The 17,544-nt window shown below is 37.8% G+C and overlaps 1 protein-coding gene across 4 annotated transcripts in view; it reads left to right on the top strand.

Moving 5' to 3' along the window:
* The first annotated feature begins 6 nt into the window (after window positions 1–6).
* Window positions 7–17,544, top strand: part of LOC118745405 (serine/threonine-protein kinase PAK 1) — a 52,893-nt gene continuing 35,355 nt past the window's right edge. For 3 of the 4 annotated variants that reach the window (XM_036478866.1, XM_036478877.1, XM_036478860.1), the window contains exon 1: window positions 7–454. The gene's annotated coding sequence lies outside the window, so the exon portion shown is untranslated. The remainder of the gene's footprint in view (window positions 455–17,544) is intronic. The other variant, XM_036478872.1, reaches the window with a different exon arrangement.

The raw sequence follows: 17,544 nt of genomic DNA, 5'->3' as shown, positions 1-17,544 counted from the left end.
AAAAAGAAAGCGAGAAGAAACAGCAAAACTACTAATCAACGGACAGAAAAGCAAGTGGACGAATTCCCAGTTCCACTAAAATTCCATGAGGGAAAAACATATTCTGGTTTAAGAAGGAAGAGTCATTCGAGATGTGCAAATAATTTTTAAGTGCAAAGAAAAGTATACAAAACAACAAAAAAAAAACACGCCAAAAATTGGCAACAAAGTAGTTGGTTTACAATCGCAGCAATTATCGTCAGCTGCTGTTACGCTTCCCCTCATCTCCGCTAACTCTGCTGCTGTTTAAACAACGTCTGTGGTGTTCTGGATTGTTGGCATTCCGAATTCCGGATGTAAGCGTGATTTTTACCACCAGCAGTAATGTCATTCTGAAGTTCGCCTCCTACTCTCTTTTATAGTGCAGCAAGCAGGAGACCTGTGTTTTATCCAGCCCGTTCACTTCCATTAGTAGGTGAGTAACTTTTATTTTTAATAATAGAAATTGGTATAGATAATACTTGACTTTATTCATTTTTATATACTATATTGTCAGTTCCAGTAGAATCCAAAATTAATAACCTACAGCCAACTCTCGGTGGTTGCTGCCCCCATCGCAGTTCAAACATATGAATTGATTTTTCCACCTTAAGATGCATTATTAATGTGAATTTGTTTGCATTAATTGATTGTCGACGTTCGGCTTGCGCTTCTTAGTCGTTTGATTATTGTTGACTCGATTCTGTGTTAACACATTGTTAAAGTTATTTATAACCAGCTATACAAATTGTATAGCACTGATAAGTGCCATGCATGCCTTGGGCATTGAAAACGATATGTTAAGGATATATTGCCAGATAAAATATAACTTTAGGGGTATTCTCTTAGTCTTTACAAATCTGTCCTATACAAAAACCCGTTTTTACCGTGCAATCTGTGCACCGTGCTAAGGCTTTGTAAGACTCGGAGATTAGCCCTATTCTTTTATCCACCCATGCCCTTAAAGGGTTAATATGTATATATTAAAAACATTACAATTGAGATTGCTGTTGTCTAAATAATTTTTTTTACTTATGTTATTAAAACCCTTCATAAATTTTGAGAAAAGCTGAAGATGTTTCTCGATCGGAATATAATGTACATACCGCACGTTTAATGATATACAGAATTATTTCAAAATTTTAAGTTTGTGGGAAAACGCAATCAAAGTTTGATCAATTCGTACAGTTAATATACCAAAAGACAGATGTAAAGACCCATATCCTCGCTATTATTGGGAAGTTAAGTCTCTGTTAGGCTGAACACATTCTCCTTATAAAGCTTAGTAATTGTATGATGAAATCTCCAAAAATGTAAATTTTGAATTACATCTGTATATTATTAAACGTGCGATACATATTTACATATGTACTTATAATCAGGATAGATCCAGTACTGGAGATGCGAGTATCTCGACGTCATTTACGAAAGCTGTTCGATTGTTGATTTATTAAAATAGGAAAAAATACTTCATTTTCATCGCTTTCTTGTAACTTTAAACATAGCTCAGAACCCGATGACAACGCAATGTGAAGGATGGATTATTCTGAAAGGTGGCGCGGGTGTTGAGATATTTGAAAAACCCGTATTTATGGACCGATGTGGTTCAAATTTAGAATGTATATTACATACATGAAAAGGAATAACTAAATAAAAAATTAACTCGATAGGTGGTGCAGGAAACGAGATATTTGGAAAACGGTGTTTATAGTCCGGTTTGTTTTATATTTAGGACTTGTCTTTAAAAAATTGTTTTTAAATTACTAGTTTATTACTAAGTACTGTAAAAACTAATACTCTCGTCGATGCATATGTTTGTATGTACATACATCTGTATATCTATCGTAGTCTTTCTAGTGGACTGTCATATATGTAGTATCAAGTAGATCATTGGAAGAATGGTGTCTAAACCGCTGAAGTATTAGTGGGTTTATGTTGACTGCTCAATTAATATGGAAAACTTTGACACCAAATTCATGAACTCTCTTATGCCACGAATATGAAAAGGTGCATGTATTAAGCCTGTCATTATATTAAGTCAATCAGCGTTTTTATATTTGAATACCTATTATGTATGTATATCAGCATATGTATGCATATGCAAATAAGGCTATCTTCCGCTTTTAGTTGCACGCATATGGATATTTGACGTTATCGGATTTGCAAAACCCTCTTGCGACGTTTAGTCCAACGCCACAGCACAAAGTTTAACTAGTTATTGACACAAAGACGTAGTGATTTGGGCATTGCTTGAGTGTTTTGACGTATACAAGCTCAGTCATTTAGCCACTTGGTTATTCTAGCCCCTTAGTTGCTCAGCCGCTTATTAGTTACATTACAATATTTCAAGCTAGTGCGTGTGTGCATTACAATGTAGTATGTAATGTTGTTTCTTGTTGTCCGTCCACTCACTTGAACACGCTTTGAAATGTTGGCTTTGTCACACTCGCTTATGTGCTCTAGCTGCAGCTATTGTAGCTTACTACTGTGGCATTGTTTTTATTGTTATTATTGTTGCAATGAGCGACTGTAGTCTATTGTTAATGTTTAACAAATATAAGTAGTTGTTGGCTTATGCATATATACATACATATCGCACATGTTCTTCAAAAGGGGCACAACTCAAAAAAAGAAATTAGGTTGTTGTTGTTGTTGTAGCAGCATACAAATTCCCCAAAGACTTTTTGGGGAGTGTTGCTGGAGTGACAGTCCTTGGCCAGATATAAATCTGGGTCGTTCCGGTTACGTAGACCCGACTGTCGTGGGAACGAAAAAAAATAGGTCAATTTTTTTGCATAAATAAGTTCGTAGGATTTATGTATATCCTAGTAATGCGAATATTTTATTTTTTTTTTATTTTTATGTTTTCTAACTAGAAAAGTACGCTATACCTGTTTTTGTATTAATTGAGTTGAATCTGCACGATCCACAAGCAGTTATATTTTTGGATCTGATTTTTGAGTTGTGCCTCTTTTGAAGATGGTGTGCGTTGTGTATATATGTATCTACATACATAATTGTGGTTGTTGGTGCTAGTTTTCCTTTTGCGGGTTTCACATTTCCGTTGTACGGTTCCGGTGGCACCTAAAGAAGCGCAATATAGCAACTGCCATACGGCAACAAAGACAGCAGCAACTACACATTAATGTTTTTATCGTCAGCATTTTGCAAACTAACAACTTTATAAAGTTATTTACGCATGGCATATATGCTATTACTATAGTTGTAGGTAAAGGTATGAAAAAAGTAGAATGATGTGAATAAAAGGCAGAAATGAAAACATTTCCGCCTTCGAGTATGCCCTAAAAATCAACGAATAGAATAGGGGAAACGGCTTGTTGGCTGAGGAAGCTTAATTTTGGAGCCGCTTTACACGCTTTTTGGCAGTTAGAACTTAAATTTTGTTGTTGGCATTTTATGTATTGCCTTTGTCAAGTTAAAAAAAAAAACTCTTTGGTGGAGCGAATATTTGCACGAAAAAAACTTAAAATAGAAAAAGTAACAACGAGTACTTGAGCTTGCTGCCAAACACGTAAGCACATGTAGACTTGCCCAAATATACAAGTAAATATGTATGTATGCATATGATGTATACTAGTATGTAAAAATGCACATGTGAAAAACTGAACATGTACATAAGTACGTATGTAAGTATCTACATATGAATGCATATTCAAATTTGTTATTTTTACATTTACAATGCGCTATAAGTTCCATACGCGTAGTTGCACAAACCGCTAATGCCACCACTTCACCGCCACAAGCGCCTCTATAACCACTTCCACTGCTGCACGAAGCTGTGTACGGATTGTAGGTAAGTGCATGCATATATACATTGTTCATATGCAAGTATTTGCAACATATATACATACGTTTGGTCGTATGTACATATATATATATATGTACGTACAAGCACTCAAAATACACAGGTATGCCATAATCACCAGCTCATCGGCAAGTGGCCTATAGCAGCAGCACTACAAACATAGCAGCGGCTAACCCAAAATACAACCATGCGCTTCATGTCTTCCACATTACTTGAAGTAGTATGAGTGGCGGCCGCCCGAGAACAGGCAATGGCCCCAATAGAACAACTGACAGTATTACGGCAATATTGTTATTAGAAGCCTCAACAACGTGGACGACAACAACGAGGCTTGCGGAACCGCGACGTATCGCTCTAGCGTGTTGCACCTTTGTTGCAACTGCATTAATATCTGCATATGCGGTAATACCACTGCGCTTGACTGCGTTAAGCAGGCACAAGTCAGCCAGACAGCAAGCAACCGATTCAAACTGTATGCATAGCCAGCCAACTAGTCAAGCAGCTAAAGATGAAGACGAATACGTAGCCAGCCAGCCAGCCAGCCCACTAGGTATTCTTGATCTTCTGCAGTACATACACTTTTTATTTCTTATTTACTTTTTATTTTGCCTTTCTATACAACAAACTCAGGTAGTACATACCAGCATAAACACAGTCGGGCACCTTTGTTCCGAATTACCCTTCTTCCACGCATCTACTTAGTTACTTCAGTGCTTGGTCGGTTGGTTGGCTGGTAGCTGACAACAGCACAAGTGCTCGGCTGCCGCGCATTCATTCTGCAAGTGTTTGCAATCTTGCCTCTTTTGTTTTGTAACTGCGCTTGTGACTTGGGCTCATCTTCGGTGTTGCCGTCGTCGTTTTGTGCTGCAATGTTATCTATTTCTTCCATTCGCTTGTGTCTCTTGCGAATTCCGTGCACGTGTGCATATTTTGCAAGCATATTAGATGGTTAATACGAGCTAACAACGCGCGAATGCGCCTATCATTAAGGGGAATGAAGGGGTAATTTATGTGATTTTGATGTTTGGTGTTTCCAGCTTATTTATAATGTACGTAAGCATGAATCTATTATGTACATACATATATACATGTGTAAATATTCGTGCAATGTGGAATGGTATTATGAATTGAGCATTTCCAAATATTTGGCATAACCGCATAGGCCTAAAACTTAAATTATTATTTACCGGTTTTCATTTGTCGGAATAATTTTTGTTGTGTACATTATCGTCTATTAAATTAGGGACACTACTTCCCTACAAGTTGTTGCCATTTATTTTTTAATTTATTTTGACAAGGGATGACTGAAATTCGTTCCGAAGTAAATCATTTTACCTATGGTAGAAAAAAGGTGGTTTAATTTAATGACATTAGCAGCCATCTTAGCCATTTGACTTTTGCTATGATTATGACCTTTTCATCAAAATCAAGCTACCAGATTAAAAATTATAATGAAATTTTTTTCTGAAAAAAAGTTTTTCGACAAGGGAAAAAATATAATATTTTTTTTTATTAAATATTCAACAATTTTTATTGAGCTTGAGGCCTTTTTAATGAGAAACTTATTGTGGAAAAGCAACAATAATTTGAAAAAATGGTAGAAGTGATAGCTATTTCGGAAATCACCACATTTCCTCATCACACTTTTTTCAGTAGATTCGAACCGACGATCCCACTGACTCAGTCAGTTGCCTACGCACTGTGCTAATTTCGCCTTGTGAATTATTGTTGCTTTTTTATTGTTGCCAGTTTTTAAAATTTCTCAAAAATTTTAGACTTTTATTTGCATGAGTTTCGTTAAACTACATTTTTGAAAAATAATAAATAAAAAATATAAGGTCAAAAATTTTTAAGAAGTAGTGACCCTAATTATGTGGCCGTTACCGTATGTTACCAGATAACTTTGGACCACGTGAACCGTTTTCGACAATTCTTTTTTTTACGGAAAAGTTGACCTCTCTGAACTTGGCAGGACAACTTTTTCTCAAAGCAAAAATTCCTATCGCATAATTTGCCGTTAATTATCCGTAAATTATCCGTGAAAAGAATAATTTTACCGCGGACATATTTTAAAAAATATCGAGTTTTATATATTTTTTAAATGTGTCCGCGGCAAGATAATTCTTTTCACGGATAAACAACGGATAATTTACGGCATATTATCAGATAGTTAGGTTGGGTTAAGCTGGTTTCCTTTATTGGTTTTCAGAAGGTGCCCTGCTAACTTCCGTGGAAGTTGCGCGATATTTTTTAAAATGTGTCCGCGGCAAAATAATTCTTTTCACGGATAAACAACGGATAATTTACGGCAAATTATCAGATAGTTAGTTTGGGTTTAGCTGGCTTCCTTTATTGGTTTTCAGAAGGTGCCCTGCTAATTTCCGTGGAAGTTGCGCGATATTTTTTAAAATGTGTCCGCGGCAAAACAATTCTTTTCACGGATAAACAACGGATAATTTACGGCAAATTATCAGATAGTTAGTTTGGGTTTACCTGGTTTCCTTTATTGGTTTTCAGAAGGTGCCCTTCCGTGGAAGTTAGCAGGGCACGCGATATTTTTTAATATGTGTCCGCGGCAAAATAATTCTTTTCACGGATAAACAACGGATAATTTACGGCAAATTATCAGATAGTTAGTTTGGGTTTACCTGGTTTCCTTTATTGGTTTTCAGAAGGTGCCGCGGCAAAATTATTCTTTTCAGGGATAATTTACGGATAATTAACGGCAAATTATGCGATAGGAATTTTTGGTTTAAGAAAAAGTGGTCCTGCCAAGTTCAGAGAGGTGAAAAGTTGTACCTCGGGGATGGTACCAAAATAATTTAGTTTAGTTCCGATCAAGCAACAAACAGTACTCCAACATTTTTATTTGAGTATTGAAGTCGGTTGTTTTCCTTTTTTTACCTGAAAATCTCTTATTATTTTTTCAATTTATGTTTGCCTGCAAAATGTTCTTTATGCTTGCGCCAGGAAAAGTAACAATAGCCTTACTCTCGTCACCATTGGGGGTAGTCCTTCTTAAGTGAAACCATTTTAAGTTGTAATAACACAAATTTTATATAAACCTTAAGCAAATACTTTATGGATATAAGACTTTAAAAAAACTGCTCCAAAATGCCTTCTGAAGTATTTATGTACGTCCTATAAAAGCACTTTTAGAATTTTAATGGCCGAGAGTGTTTCTTATTTTCTTCCATATAAAAATAGATATTGTTCATGCGTTATATGGGAGAAAATGCGCAACACCCGCGACAAAAAAAAATCTCGAAAATCAACGGCATATTCCAGATTCGCTCCGGTTTTCGAGATAACAGCACCGGAAAATTTGATTAAATTTGAACTGTTTTATTTAAAGCTCCCTCAGTTTTGAAGTTATTTTACTGCAATTTTGCACATAACGGGTTTTTAATATTTTAGTAAAATATCTTCAAAACTGGGGGAGTTTTTTAGTTAAAATTTAAGCCAAGTTGCAAGTACTGCTATCTCGAAAAGTGGAGGCAATCGGGCAAAACTGGGGTCGCCATTGAATTTGGAAGGCTCCAATTAAGTGAGAGCAACTATCGAAATATTCTGACTACAAGAAGGATCCTCATTTTCGATCATTCGATGGTCGCTCCTTGTCGCACCCAAATAAATGCGCGAGGCAAAATGAAGGGGTCCATCGAGAAGGCGAAAGCCTCCAAAGCCATTGGACGCGACGGAATCTGTATGCTGATGCTAAAACAATTGGGGCCCGCGGGAGTAGCATACCTAACGGGGGTCCTCAACCTGTCAATGGGCACTCTCATCATTCCTGATGTGTGGGAACTGGGGAAATTTGTTTTTTTTTTTTTGTAGAAAGGGAGACTTATAACCCGATAACGCTCCTTTCCCCGGTCGTGAATACACTAGAGGCTCTGCTACTCCCGTACTTCACCTATCACCTAACCCCAGCGAAGCATCAGTATGGATTCTCTCTATGGAACTCAAATGTATTTCAGAAAAAGCCAAATGATATTCTGAAAAACACAATTGTATTTCGGAAAAGTTCAAATTATTTTCACAAAAACTCAAATTTATTTCAGAAAATGGCAAATGTATTTTAGAGAAGCACAAATGTATTTCAGAAAAATATTTTTGGAATACAGCTATGTTTTTCTGAAATACATTTGCCCTTTTCTGAAATACATTTGCGTTTTTCCGAAAATCAGTTGATTTTTTCTGAAATACAATTGTGTTTTTCTGAATTTCATTTGGCCTTTTCTGAAATACATTTGAGCTTTTCTGAAATGCATTTGTCCTTTTCTGAAATACATTTGAGGTTTTCTGAAATACATTTGAGTTTTTCTGAAATTCATTTGGCCTTTTCTGAAATTCATTTGGCCTTTTCTGAAATAAGTACATTTGTGTTTTTCTGTGGACGAAGCTACAGACTTGTCACAACGCCGCACTCCGGACAGAGACAGAGTGCCTTCTGATGTCACCTGAGCACCACCTACACAGCGAGATCCAAATGCTCTCCGTAAAGGAGCACATCAAAATGCTCTGTAATCAGTTTCTGGCGGGGTGCCACAGAAGCGAACTCCCCAAAAGACCTACAACCTTACAAGGACGCGGTCCGGACATACATAGACCAACAACTAGATCCGACGAGCGATCAACGACATTCATAGGGAGTCGGTCACCATCTACCACGACTCCCGGCCTATGAATGCCGTGATCGAAGCCCAATCACCACCTGCAGCAGGAGAGACCCGCTTTACCCTGATTCAGTTACGGTCTGGATACTGTAGCCGCCTCAACAGCTACATGTCCAGACTAGACCCCAGTATCCCGCCCGGCATGTGGAGACTCCGCACGACACCAACCACCTCTTCACATTCCAGCTCAATCCCATTTAACTAAAGCTCCTCTCCCTTTGGTCCGACCCTATTGAAACAGCCCGTTTCCTTGGCCTACCGTTAGTTGAGCTTGACGACAATGATTGAAGGATGAACCGAAATAGGCGGCGCTTAGTAGTGCCGCTACAACAACAACAACAACAACATGGCATGCTGGCTAGGGAATATTGTACGCATGACGGATGGGTTCACTTTCGATTCGGCCCCATGGGTAGACAACGAAAGAAAGGGCGCCTACGAACACAATTACCGACGAACGTTTTAAAGCCAAATAAGAAGAAGAAGAATGATTGAAGACTTCCGCGGGTTTCAAATCCCAGCTTGTATACTCCTTTCCCATTATTTTATTTTGTTTTGCAGCGAGACAACGTTTATTATCTCTTCAGCACTGCCAATGATTCGATTCCAATTGAACTCCAGCATCCTTAACGTCCTCCCCATTGCCATTCAACTTTCCATTTGCGGTCAAGTTTCAGATTTGCTCACAATTTCCTCTTTTTCGCATTAATTACACGTTCACACTTCTAAATCTGTGCAAACGTAAATTGCTTGGTGTCTTTGCAGCCGTTGCAACGCGGCGCGGCATAAACGACAAGTCTAATGTAAATTCCCCACTTATACCATTTCTCTACTAATACTGCAATTACTGACTCTTTTCTTAGTTTCACACACATTTGCTGCACAAGTGGCTGGTTCCCCTACCTTTACCCTCCTGTGCTTTTTGTGTCATTATCTCTAGTCAAAACGTTGGCAGCGTGGCACAACAACTCGCTGTTGGCGACCAAAGCTTCGACTCGGCTCAGTGTCAGTGCGGGTTAGACTCATTCAATGGACTGCAGCCGTTGTGCCTTCTGCCCTTTGCCTTCCACCGACAGACTGATAAAAATGAATCATACTTGTCGCCACTGTCGCTACGGCCGTCGAAATGCCGGAGCTGTTGCTACTTTGCTTGCTTGTATACATACATATATACATATCGTCGTTTAAAGTGCAAAACCGCGTGTCGTCATTCTGCAAAACCGCGTAACTGGCATTTTTTGCCAATAATTGAAAATTGGCTCAAGCCTTATGCATTCGTCCTGAAATATACTAGCCAAAAATGCGATTGCTGTATAAAAAAATTTTAGTTTAAAAACTAAAAACACGCTTTTATTACAATGTGAACTAAAAAGTAAAAAAATAATAATTTATAGAAATACAGATTTCGTTCAAGAGGTATAGGAAGTTCCCTAACTTGATTGAATTAAACTTTTAAAGCCAACCTAAAATAGGATTAAAGTAATTGGCAATCAAACGTGGGGTGCTTGATATCAATTGTTTTGAACTTTTCATTTTCAGTTTAGTAATATTACAGGGCTATAAAATCTAAGAAACGCCCCGCGCTTTGTTTTCCGGTAAAATTACTTTAATCCTATTTCAGTTTGGTTTAAAAGTTTAATTAAAGCAAGTTAGGGAGCTTCCTATTCCTCTTAAACTAAATCTGTATTTCCATAAATTATTTTTTAATTTTTAGTTCACATTGTAATAAAAACGAGTTTTTAGTTTTTTAAACTAAAATTTTATTTTCATATTTTTAGTCTTAAATTCAATTGCTTTCAAAACTATTATAACGAATAGAATAACATGCAAAATCAAGCGCTGAAACTTTCATTCGCGAGATAAAAAGGAAACCATTTTGAAATATGAGTGTTTTTTTTTTTTAGATAATAATTTATGCAACCGCACATACGCGGTTTTACATTTTGTTGATACGCGGTTTTGTACTTGAAATGACGATATGTACATAAATATGTATGATGAATGTTGTATGTATGTACATACGTACATAAATATGTTGCTTGTTGTACCCCACTGAGCTGCCCTTTTGCCATACATACTTAAATCGACAATTTCCACTGCAGCAGCAGTCAGTCATTCCCCCATTCATTTGTTGTCATCGCTGTTTGTACAAATGCATGTCTGTATGTGCATGCATTTGAATGTAGTCTCATTTACATGTACCCAGCAGATAATTCTACTACACTGTACGCAGGCTACTAGCTTATACCGAATTCGAACCCATTTTTTTGTTTTAATTTAAATTTCTGGTAATTTAGCCTTATAAACGCATCAGACAGTATCCTATAAGAGTACCAGCAACTGAATTGACGTTGAGGCTACTACGATCTTTGCCAGTTACCCATGCCCAAATTTTAACTGCTGAAATTTTCACAAACGACATCTGTACCCAGGAATATCGAATGAGCAATTGGGCATCATAGAATAAGGCCACAGATTCGCTTAAACTTCAAAAAGCTTGAACATAGCTCAAAGATTTTGAAATAATAAGGCAATGCAAGATACGCTGAAACGTTATTAAAAATGTTTGAAGATTCTTAGGCGTAAGTCAATGAGATAATATAATCAAACTACAAAACTACAAAAAATTGTGGGCACCATAGAAAAGTAAATGCATCACTTTCGTGGCCTTCTTCCACATAGAGGAGCCTTCAACAACCAAACAATCAAAACAATTTCTTACCCAATTTCTTGCAAAGGTGGAAATATCTGAGCCCGGGTGGAAGATCGACTTCTCCCGGAAGCCATTTGGAAAACACCCTATCTCAGAAAAATTTTGTAGAACGCCTTATTTTTGATTGGTTTGAAAAACGCCCTATCTCATAAAACTTTTCAAGAATGACCTATCTCAGAATTTGGTTCACAAACGCCCTATCTCAACTGAAAATGGTTTGAAAATAAATATGTTTTTGAATCGGCAGGAGAGATAGGGCTTTTCTGAACCGAATTCTGAAATATGGTGTTTTTGAAAAGTTTTCTGAGATAGGGCCTTTTCGAACTGGCTACCGTGATAGGTCGCTGTTCCACGCAGGTGTCGATATACAAGTGGATCGAACAAGTGCTTTGAAACCGAATCATAATATCAACCACAGGTTCAGAAACACTGCTCCGTTATGCAAATAGAGGCATTCCTCAATAGGAGCCCTGTCTCCGCTACTATGGGTTGTCTCTCTGAACGACATTCTACTGCATCCCAACAAGGATGGAATGAAGGTATATAGTAACATAGATGATATACTGGTGGCGGTAGCGGGTCTTTTCCCCTTAATGTGATCCTGCATCTACTGCCCATAGTGTACTATGTCCGTGAAATTACTGCGAACTCGGCAATCAAAACCAAAGAGTCAGGCGTCAGAGAAACAATCAGATTATATACCTCCTACGATAGATTTTAGGAAAACTTTCAGATGATGTTTCCTTCTAGACAGGATTGGAGTAGGGGCAAGATAGTCGAGGAGAACTCCACTAAAATATATACTCACATCTCTTTCGCTCCGTATACCTAACTTTGCTAGCATCTTCCAAGCGAAAGTAGTGAGAATCAGGAGAGCCTGAAAAGCGTTAGAAATAAACTGCGAAGGAGTACGTAAAGCATACATTTCCTAAAATAAGCAAGCGGCACTTCTGGCAATTGCCTCACTGGTAACAAAGCTCAAAATAGTCACGAGATTGTAAATGCACGTTAAGCTCGACGGCCGATACAATAGACATCTTTCTCATGTGGGAGAAATCCATAGGAATATATGCGGAAATGAGAGGTCTAATGAATTGACTAAGGCCGGAGAATCTATTGATGAATCCGTGGCAGAGACAATAAACTTCCCACCGGACTCATCAGAAGGGAACTGCACTTAAAATTAGCGCCGATGACTTATACACGTTGAAAGAGCCTTCAAACCTGCAAATCTGCGCGGGATGTGTTTCCGCATTATGACGAACCAAAGGCAGAGGAACTTCCAAAAGGATCGAGGAAAGAAACAGACAGGTTAATAGCCACGATAACGGGGCATTGGCCCACTGGTGTACACGCAGCGAAAATGTGCCTGGCGTACAACCCGCGGTAGAATAAATATAGAGGAAGTTAAAAAAACGGTGCAATATTACCTTTGCGTGTGGCATGATACACTAGGAAGATTCTACAAATGCTCCACTACTAACATAAATTCATTGACAAATTCAAATGGTTTCACGACACTGAATGGATCATGAAAACAGATATTTTCAGGAATTCCAGCGAAAGTGTAAACATGGTGCTCTCAGCGCTAATTGGGCCCTGGGCAAATGCTCAGACAAAGCTTCTATTAACCAACAAACCATGTCCGTACTTGCTACCTGATGGACTATTATAGTATGGGGCTTTCAGGAAGATGGGATGTAGGATTTGTGAGCCGGTGAGTTAAACATTTAACTTATATCGCGACGCATGTATCATCAGCCGTAGAGACCTTACACTTGTAGATAGTAGCGCTAGTGCAACCTATAGTTAAAGCAATAGAATTTACCGGAATACATCCAGTAGTTTATAGAGCACATATTGGCCTAAAGCTGAAAAGAAAAGAAGCAACGCAACAGCAGGGATGAAGAGAATGGAAATTGTGGAAACTAACCTAAGTATATAATGAATATGAGTCGACTATGTACATGAAGCGATCAAAGCCTTATTTAGCTGCCTGCGTAGATCATATTACGTAGTTTTGGCACTACTGCTTCAGGAGTCTTATAGGATTTCCAATTAGGAAAGAATGAATAATAAAGGATAACACCATCCTTCACCGATGTTCCAAACTTCGTTCTCACGTATATAACATAAACCGAATGACGCAGACTTATATCTGGCCAATAGTTGTCACTCCAGCAGTATTCCTCAAAAACTTTTGGTTAATGTAATTGTATCAAAAATGGAAAGACGAGAAGCGGCATTGAAAGCTGTATGCTCCAAAGTAGTGAAGTCAACAATTTTTGAAATGTTGCGCGTCGGTAGCATCACTGAGTCACGTCAACGTAACTCTTTGGTACAATAATACAAATACAAATTACCGGCATTTATCAACAAGTCCTCTCTGTTGAGCTTGTCGGTAGGAAGTAGAGAAGAAATCGAATCATAAGAATATCTAAAATTTTCCAAGCTTGACAGACTCTATAATGACTCTTTCGAATAACCCACTTAAAATTGGCAAATACAGCTCCAAGTGTAAATTTTACGTATTCCAACACGCTTTCCTAACTTAACCTAGTCTAACAAATAGTATTTTCCTAAAGCCATCTAAGACAGCTCATGTTCCCAATTTTTCTCGGTGTAATACTGATACAATAACATATATAATTATACATAACGCACGAAAATTTCAATAAATATCGCTAACGGTAACTATTTCGATAATATTCAAGTGACGGATACAAAAGTAATAACAATATCGATGGAGTGATAAGGGTAATAATATCGATAAACAATTTGCAAGCAAGACCGCTTATTTTATCACACCACTTGAATTTGGTATTTTACCAACTAGTGAAATTCGGGTCCCTTACGGACTAGTTTGCATAGACACTTAAAGTCTAACTACTAAAAATTTATTTTAGTACTTCACATTCTCCCTATAGGACTTCAACCAATGTTGTTGTGTTGTTGATGTTGTAGCCGGTGGCTCATAACGTGTCGTCAGTACATGTACCATGCTATAATAATAATTCGCGTACATATTGTGTGTAATGTGTGTGTTTTACAGCCATACTTGGTAATTTTCACTGATAATTTAAGCGCGACACTTTGCTTCTGTCCTCACCATGTATTTATAATATTATTAATCATCGCATTTGTTTGATTGCATGCCATGACTCGTGACTGTTGTGTGATAATTTCTTGATCTTTGTGGGATACTTGATTTAATTTACTACTTACATTTGTTTATTATTAACTATTGTACAAGGTTTTTGAACTTTTTCTACCCAAATCTACAAAGTCATTTCCCTGTTGAATGTTTAATCAGTAATTTGATTAAGTATGCGGTTCTATGTTTTGGTACTCCATGTCCCTTTCGCTGCACTCCGTTCCTTCTAAGTGGCATTTCACAAATGTGACAGCTTTTATATATGTATGTATGTATGTGTGCCTGAATTTGCTCCAAAATAGCCGCAACCACAACAACTGCAGTGCATACGTTCTCTATCAATGCGTATGTACATATGTATGTATGTACTATAGGTATGTTTGTCATACTTGTGCACTCACAGTCGAGGTTTGCTTATCGCACGCGCGCCTGTCTCCCACTTTCTGTGTAACCTGCCTCCGGCGCTGCCTATTCGGCGACGTGCTTTTCTTTGCTCCAATGGATTTTCTTTCATTTTTAGGTTTTTGGATGTATTTACTTTTTCATTTTACGTTTTGTCTCCGATGCTTTTATGTTGCAGCAACATTTATTTTGAGTGGATTTGGCTTCCACTTTTGAAATATCTTTAGTGGATTTTATTTTTATCAGCTTTGCGGCAAATTTATTGAAATTGAAATTATGGTCGACAGAATATGGCGCTCGGCTCACACGCACTGGCGGATGATATGCAAATGTAGATGTGCACATACATACATCCACAAGTGCATACAGTCAGCGTTAAAAATATGAATACTCTGACATTTTGACGATTTTATTTATTTATATTCTCCATACCAAATTTTCTTATTTTTTATAAAAACACAGTTTATGCAACAGCAAAAAGCACAAGAATCGATTTTTTTTTTTTTAATGTCATCTCGGAACTTCAGCTGCAGAACTCGGAAAATGCAAGAAATTTTCAATTTTTCAATTCGATTTCTTATAAAAATGCATATGTATAACGCATGATTTACGCATTTATTTTATAAGAAAGAAGGTACGCCCTCAGCTATAAAAATGCATATAAAAAATTCTGTATGAAATTAAAAAAAAGTAATTCTTGGGGTTCTTGCTGTTGAATGAAGTATGGATAATTTAAAGAAAATAGTATTATCAAGTCTAAATAGCAGCAGAATAGCTGCTCTTTATTGTAGTTGGGTTGGCATATGAAAAAGTGGCAAAACCAACAATCCGCTGGCTTTGTAATCCGAGGTCGCTGGTTCATATCTCAGTGACCACGGTTGAAGAAGGCTGATGAGGAGATGTGGTGATCTCCCAAATCGCAGCTATAACTGCTACCTACTTGCACATTATTGTCGTTCTTCCACATCCTTTTTTTATTTAAAACGGCCTCAAGCTCAATAAAATTGTTGAAAATACGAAAAAATGTTGTACTGCAAATATAAATTAATAAAATAGTCCAGATATCAGGGTCTGTATATTTTGACGCTGACTGTATATTTCGCGCTGAATATGCATTTATACGTATGTATGATAGTCCATTCTCATTGGATGCTGGTGCCATTGCTCTATGTCACTATTCTTGTTGCTTCTTTATTCCCTTTCCGTAGTTGAATTTTTTCGTCGCTACAGTTTTCAACTTCCACGTTCTTTTTTTTTTGCTTACTGAACAACAATGTTTTCCTTTCTCTTTTTTTTAAGTTGATTTTCCTGCTTTCAGTTTTGTGCTGACAGCGTCGTGGTGCCGCCGCCAGCGTCATTGTTGAAAATCCAAACATGACACTACTACATGCGAGTACATTGCCTGTTGTCGACAATCAATGGCAGTGACAATCATCGCCGCACAAGCAACAGTTTTTTGTAGTTGAAGCGCGGGCAGCTAAAATTGTATAAAAATTTTAAATCCCAAGCAAAAAAAAAAATGTTAATCGCTTATCGAACAGGCTCAGTGGCCTCGCAATCTTCACATATTTATTTAATATACACTTTGAACTAAGCTAATTTCCTTAAAGGCAAGTCTATATATATCCTCTTTTATCGGCAATGACGAAACAAATAGGGAAAGTACCAAGAATTCCGCGTCTATAAGCTACGGGTAGGTATCCAAACCAGAATTGTTTCCATAACGAGGGCTTATATTCAAAACTGTCTACCTGCGATTTTCATTAAAACTAGTTTGTGATATTTTGAGAGCTTAATTTTGATATCAACAAATCATTTTTGTGAAAATTGACGATAGGGAGCATTGAATATAAGCCCAGGCAAGGCTCTTCTGAATTTTAGAATTATCACATCATGCTATAGACAGATTAAATCATAGATAGTAGCAAGTGGTCAGTTAACCAACGATTACACCCCCCTATGAATACTACGTTCAGCTCGTCCTACACCAATGCCTCCACAAGGTAGTTTCTAGGCAGCAACACCACTCGGATTGCTCTGAAAGCTTGGCTTCTGCTCTTCGATAAACTGCGGAGCTACTGGGTTGGAGTGTCTGCCTAAAGATCACGTTTGCACCTTGAGCCTTCTGACTGCATCGTTTTTCAGATGGTACCTGCTTCTCCGCTTGTATACGCTTCTAGGTTCACCGCCTTTCCGCTTGTCAGTTGATTTATTTTGAAATGGTTGATGACTGCAATTCCAGTCCTTAGCAGGCTTCTTTCTCCTTTCGAAACTGAATTTCTTCGTTCATCAGCTCATCTCGTGCGGGTGGTCGCCATGTTCTCTGACGCCTCTGCTCGTGTCTTGTATTTTGTCAAAAGCTAGGATCTTGATATCTTCGGGAGTCTTATCTTACTCTAAGAAATGTATATACCACTTTACTCTAGAACTGCCTAGTCAAAACGCCTACGGTCTTCCAGTGCATACAGTCCATATAGTACAGGTAGAGACGGTTGTTTAAAGTTGCTTTACCTTTGGTGTCCTGTTGCAGCCTGAGTCACCACACCGATTTCCTTCAAGAGCCGCTTCGGGTTAAGCTCGTGGTTGACTTGTGGTGATCTCTGGCGTGCTGAATGTGGTTTGCTGCCTTTGCATCGGAGATCAATTTCTGTGCTCTTCGTTTCTTTGGCTCTCTCTGACAAGTGTTCCTGCTTTTTTATGTTCTCATTGTTATTATTATTTATTGATTTGTTTAAGTCATATTAATGTATTA

The sequence above is a fragment of the Rhagoletis pomonella genome, unplaced genomic scaffold (assembly GCF_013731165.1).
Source record: "Rhagoletis pomonella isolate Grant_MI unplaced genomic scaffold, Rhpom_1.0 Rhpom_scaffold_00001, whole genome shotgun sequence".
Lineage (NCBI taxonomy): Eukaryota > Metazoa > Arthropoda > Insecta > Diptera > Tephritidae > Rhagoletis > Rhagoletis pomonella.
Note: the sequence above shows the minus strand (reverse complement) of the source record. Positions and strands in the feature narration are given on the sequence as shown.